This window comes from Malus sylvestris, chromosome 14 (assembly GCF_916048215.2).
Source record: "Malus sylvestris chromosome 14, drMalSylv7.2, whole genome shotgun sequence".
NCBI lineage: Eukaryota > Viridiplantae > Streptophyta > Magnoliopsida > Rosales > Rosaceae > Malus > Malus sylvestris.
In genome coordinates, this window is record NC_062273.1 from 12,030,053 (window position 1) to 12,035,495 (window position 5,443).

A 5,443-nucleotide genomic window follows, 5' to 3' on the forward strand; every position below is an offset into this window, starting at 1 on the left:
ACAAAATAAATAAAATTAAAGCTACTTTATAAATACATATATCATTGAACTTGATGGGATACGCATTCCACAAAACTAGTTTTAACGATCTAACCATCAAACTTGTTTGTATATACTTTGAGATTGCATAAGCCAAAAATCGCAAAAAACAAACTTTCAGATATCATGTAACGGAACAAAACTTTTTGACGGTTATAAACAAAAAATCACAATTTAACAGTAGTTTTAATCCGATTTTGAAGATTTTTTTTATAGCTACACTCATTGATCCTATATGAATACAATGAATGAATTCGATCTTCAATTTAAAATATTTACACCAATGGATACCACAAAATTTTATGTTATACTTAATGAAAGTATAAATAAACTCTAAGTGTTGGTGAATCTATCATTTTGATGGGATACGCATTCTACGAAACTAATTTCAACAATTCAACCGTCAAAGTTGTTTGTATATACTTCAAGATTGCATAAGCCAAAAATTGCAAAAAAAAACAAACTTTCAGAGATCAAAGTAACGATACAAAACTTTTCGACGGTTATAAACAAAAAATCATGATTTAACGATTATTTTAACTCCGATTTTGATGATTTTTTACAGCTAAACTCCTTGATCCTATATAAATACAATGAACTAATTTGATCGTCAATTAAAATATTTACACAAGTGGATACCACAAAATCTTATGTACATAATGAAAGTATAAATAAACTCTAAGTGTTAGTAAATCTATCATTTTGATGGGATAAGCATTCTACAAAACTAATTTCAACTATCCAACCATCAAACTTGTTTGTATATACTATGAGATTGTATACGCAAAAAATCGCAAAAAACAAACTTTCAGAGATCAAGTAACGGAACAAAACTTTTCGATAGTTGATGAGGCGATATTATACTATATATTTGACCCTATTCTTAATATTAATTTATTAGTCATTTTGGTAGAATTTTGATACTTTGTTATGTATTTACAATGTAGGACATTTGACTTTCTCTGGAGCAAAAAGTGATCAAACGGATGAATTTTGGAGTAATTCTAATTGGAGGATGTTCACGTGCCTTTCAATATGATTGTGTCAAAATTTCATATTTTTCTACCAAGCCATTTGACCGTGATGAAGAAAAGAATGCCCAGCACGCAGCTTTTCTAGATTGACGTTTTTGGACGTTTTGGGTATTTTGAAGGTCACGATGATGTATTTTTAGGAAGATTCCTTCTGAGAATTGGTAGGAGGCGTCTTCAGCTTTAAAAAGAGACATTTTGTCACATCCCCGCCCGAGGTCCACCACATACCGGGCTCGCTCCACCATCATAGCACGATATTGTCCGATTTGGGTCCCGACCACGCCCTCATGATTTTGTTTCTGGAAACTCACACGAAAACTTCCCAGTGAGTCACCTATCATGGAAGTGCTCTCGTGCGCTACTCGCTTAACTTTCGAGTTTCGATGAACTCCAAAGCCAGTGAGCTTCCAAAAAACCTCGTGCTAGGTAGAGATGAGAATATACATATAAGGCTTATAGGATCCACTCCCCTGGACGATGTGGGATGTTATACCTTTTGGGACCAAATCAGAGTTTATTTGGTCAGTCAAAAGTGTGATTTTCTGATAAGTCCGAATTTTAGTTTAAATAGGAAACCTTTTATTTTCTGTTTTATTATTTTATTATGTTTCCTAGTTTTATTCTAAGACCTTTTTTAGAAAGGATTTTATTTTGTAGTAGTATAAATAAGGCTTTTTTAGCCATTAGGGAAGAGAGGGGGGAGAAGAGAATGAGGTGCAAGCACACGCACTTTGGCTTTAGAGAGATTTGACGATTCAAGTTTATTTTCAAAGTGTTTTCTATCCATGTTTCTAATAATATTTTATTTTATGATTATTCGTAACTAGTTTCATTTGTTAGGGCGAGGCCATGAGCCTTAGTAAGAATATGTAGTTTCTTTTCAATTTACTTATGATATTATGCATGCAGGTTTTGAATGGTTAATCATTGTGCTTTAAACTATCTATTTGTCTTAGTGATTGGTCACCATTAAGGTATTTAGAAAAGTAATTTGATGTAATTTTGGCGGAGGGTTGTTCCTGAAATTGGCGCTAGCTTCTTGTGGTTAAAATGTGTAACTTCTTAGGATGGACGACACGTCTTAAGGGTTGTATGGTTTTTCAAAAGGTTTTCACAAAACTTAATGAGTCTTGCATGTTCACATTCGATTTGGACGCCACGAACGGATTGCATGTTGATATACGTTCCATGTTGGAGATTCCAAGTAGGACATACTTTAGAAAAACTTAACCTTCAAAATATGCATGTGTAATTCATAAGTAATTAGAATAACTACGTAGGATTGTTAAGATGACGGCGGAACCCTAGTGCTCAAATTTATTTTCTTTTGTTTTATTTACGTTGTCAATTTATATAATTATTTTTAATTAAATTATTTTTAATATTTTAGGTCATAAAATCAACCTCTTCCAAACTTTTTTTTTCAAATAATAATTAAATTCGTTTTTTATATTTTAGGTCATAAAATCAACCTCTTCTAAACTTTGTTTTCAAATAATTAAGTAAGATTTGGTTTTAACATAAATTATTCATTCAATCCCTGTGGAGATCGATTTTGCTTGAGCTACTATACTACGATAACCTTGTACTCTTGCAAGTATTTTTAAGTGTTTTTATCCCTACTTTTGCAGGTGGTAAAAAGCCCTATCAACAGTTATAAACGAAAAATCACGATTTAACGGTTATTTTAACTCCGATTTTGATGAATTTTTACAGCTACAATCCTTAATCATATATGAATACAATGAACTAATTCGATCGCCAATTTAATATTTACACAAGTGGATACCACAAAATCTTATGTTATACATAATGAAAGTATAAATAAACTCTTAAGTGTTAGTGAATCTATCATTTTGATGGGATACGCTTTCTACGAAATTAGTTTCAACGATCCAACCGTCAAACTTGTTTGTCTATGCTTCGAGATCGTATATGCCAAAACTCGCAAAAAACAAACATTCAGAGATCAAGTAACGGGACAAAAAATTTCGATGGTTATAAACAAAAATCACGATTTAATGGTTATTTTAATTCCGATTTTGATCTACACTCCTTGATCCTATATGACTACAATGAATGAATTCGATCTTCGATTTAAAATATTTACACTAATGGATACCACAAAATCTTAAGGAAGAAATAATTTAGTTTTGGAACCATTCATTAAGGTCTACAAAAAGTGACTTTGCGCGATGAAGGTGGACCTCCGTCACGCAAAGTTATTTTGAGCAACGAATGTACACCTTCATCGCACAAAGCTGTTTTGCGCGACGACAGTCTTCGTCGCGCAAAATTTCTTTGCGCAAAATGTCTTTGCATAACGTTTTGTTGTCACCATTGTGCAAACACACTTTGTGTGATGCAATTTGCTACGTCACGCAAATTGTCATCGTGCAAATATGTTTTTGTACTAGTGCCTAACAACTTGCCTTAAGTTTCTGAATTATCCACACTAACTATTTTTTTATCTATGTAAAAGATTTATAATTAAATGGGTAATGCTAGATAAACTAAATCAGGAGACCAAATTTGCAAACGTAATGATGTGTCACCGATAGAAATAAGCACGTTGATCAATGCTTAACTAATAAATCTGTTTATACCATATTTAGGGCCTCGTGTTTAGATCTTGTACAAATACTCTGGAGACTTAAATGTAATTATGTGATAAAGGAAGGGGCAAATATGTAATAAATGAGGAGTCCTTATTCTATAAAAGGACCCCTCACCTTCACAAGTAAAGGAGGCCAATTCCTAAGGCTCCTCTCCCCTCTCAAAGCTCTCACTCTCAGAGCTCTCTCTCCCTCAAATAAATACATAATCAATGTGGACGTAGCCCAAACCTTGGGGTGAACCACGATACATCTTGTGTTATTTACATTACATGCAGATTCACGGTCGGATTTACGTTGTTCCAAGACCTCCGATTTTGTGCATCAACATTCGGCGCCGTCTGTGGGAATCAATACGAAAAGTTGTGTCGGTTCTCTTTCATTTTTTCACCTCCACTGTGAATCTACAAAATCTGCAAAATCTACAAAATCAAAATCTGCAAAAACCCAAACAACCCAAAGCTTTCCCAGTGCAAAATTATAGAAATCTTACTTTCTATCTAGTACGACAGAAAAATACAAAAAGCATTGTTGATCGAGCTATACGGGTTGGATGAAGGGCTCATAGATTTACTACTGCTTCTGCTTCTGTTCCTGCCTTTATTGTTTTAGCTGCTGCCAACCAATTTCCAGTCTGTAAAGAAAGATACCAGAAGCTCAATCATATATTGGGGGCAGGAGATGGAAAACGAACAATTCTCAGACACAACGCCACCCGCCTCCCTCATCCCGCCATTTCCAAGAGATTCAAGTAGCTCTCTCAAAGTCTTTAACCCCCACCACCTAAAACTTCGCTGCCAGCGTTGCCGCCATCGTACGCCAAGACACCGCGCTCTGGTCCCCGACCCCTCTCTCCGAGATAGAGCCATCCATTGCATCACAAGATTAGCAGAGTCATTCTTCCACGTCCACGTCGACCTGTCCGACGCCCCCGACCTCGCTTCGTCCCACATGCGAGCCGACCAGTACCTCCAGCTTCGCGTCCCTAACGAATCGAAGCCCTCGTTTCCGGCCATCGCGTCGCCTCCATCGTTGGTGTTCGTAAAAGGCATGTTTAATTTTTGGTGAAGCAGGTTCCACGACAGAGCTTTTGTGCAGGCTCAAGAGAAGGGACGTGGTGGAGCTCAGCCAAGTTATGGGGAAAAGCTTCGACATTGATCAGATCGAACCGCCAGAGAATTACCTTACATATCTCATATTCGCCACAGGATCTGGAATCAGCCCAATCTGATCTCTGATCGAATTGGGGTTTTGCGTCGGTAAGAGATCCGCCGTGAAGCTATTTTATGGCGCTAGAAACCTTGACAGAATGGTGTATCAGGATAGATTTAAGGATTGGGAATCTTCAGGTGTTGAGATTGTGCTAGTATTAGCACAACCATATGATGGTTGGACGGGACAAACTAGTTATGTGCATGCTGCTTTTTCCAGAGCAAAGCAAATTGATAATCCTCTCTCCACAGCTGCTGTTCTATGCGGGCAAAAGCAAATGACTGAACCGTCCATTGCATAATCAAAACTAAGAAAAGCAACAAAGAAAATGGCGGTGGCTGCTGCAAATGCATGTGGTGGTTCCCTCTCCCGCGGAAAAGAAGATAAGTTTTTCTTTACAATATTCCTATTATTCTCCATGATGATGTCTGCCATCTGCAATAAATAAATAATAAATAAATAATAAAAAGAAAAAAGACAGCCACTAATGATGGGTGAAGTGACGGGATAATCATCAACCAACTCAGCTCCACCCCCAGCACA

The 5,443-nt window shown here is 36.3% G+C and overlaps 1 pseudogene; it reads left to right on the forward strand.

Annotated features, from left to right (window-relative positions):
* Positions 1-4,369: 4,369 nt before the first annotated feature.
* Positions 4,370-5,201, forward strand: LOC126599025 (fruit protein pKIWI502-like; annotated as a pseudogene).
* The last annotated feature ends 242 nt before the right edge of the window (positions 5,202-5,443 follow it).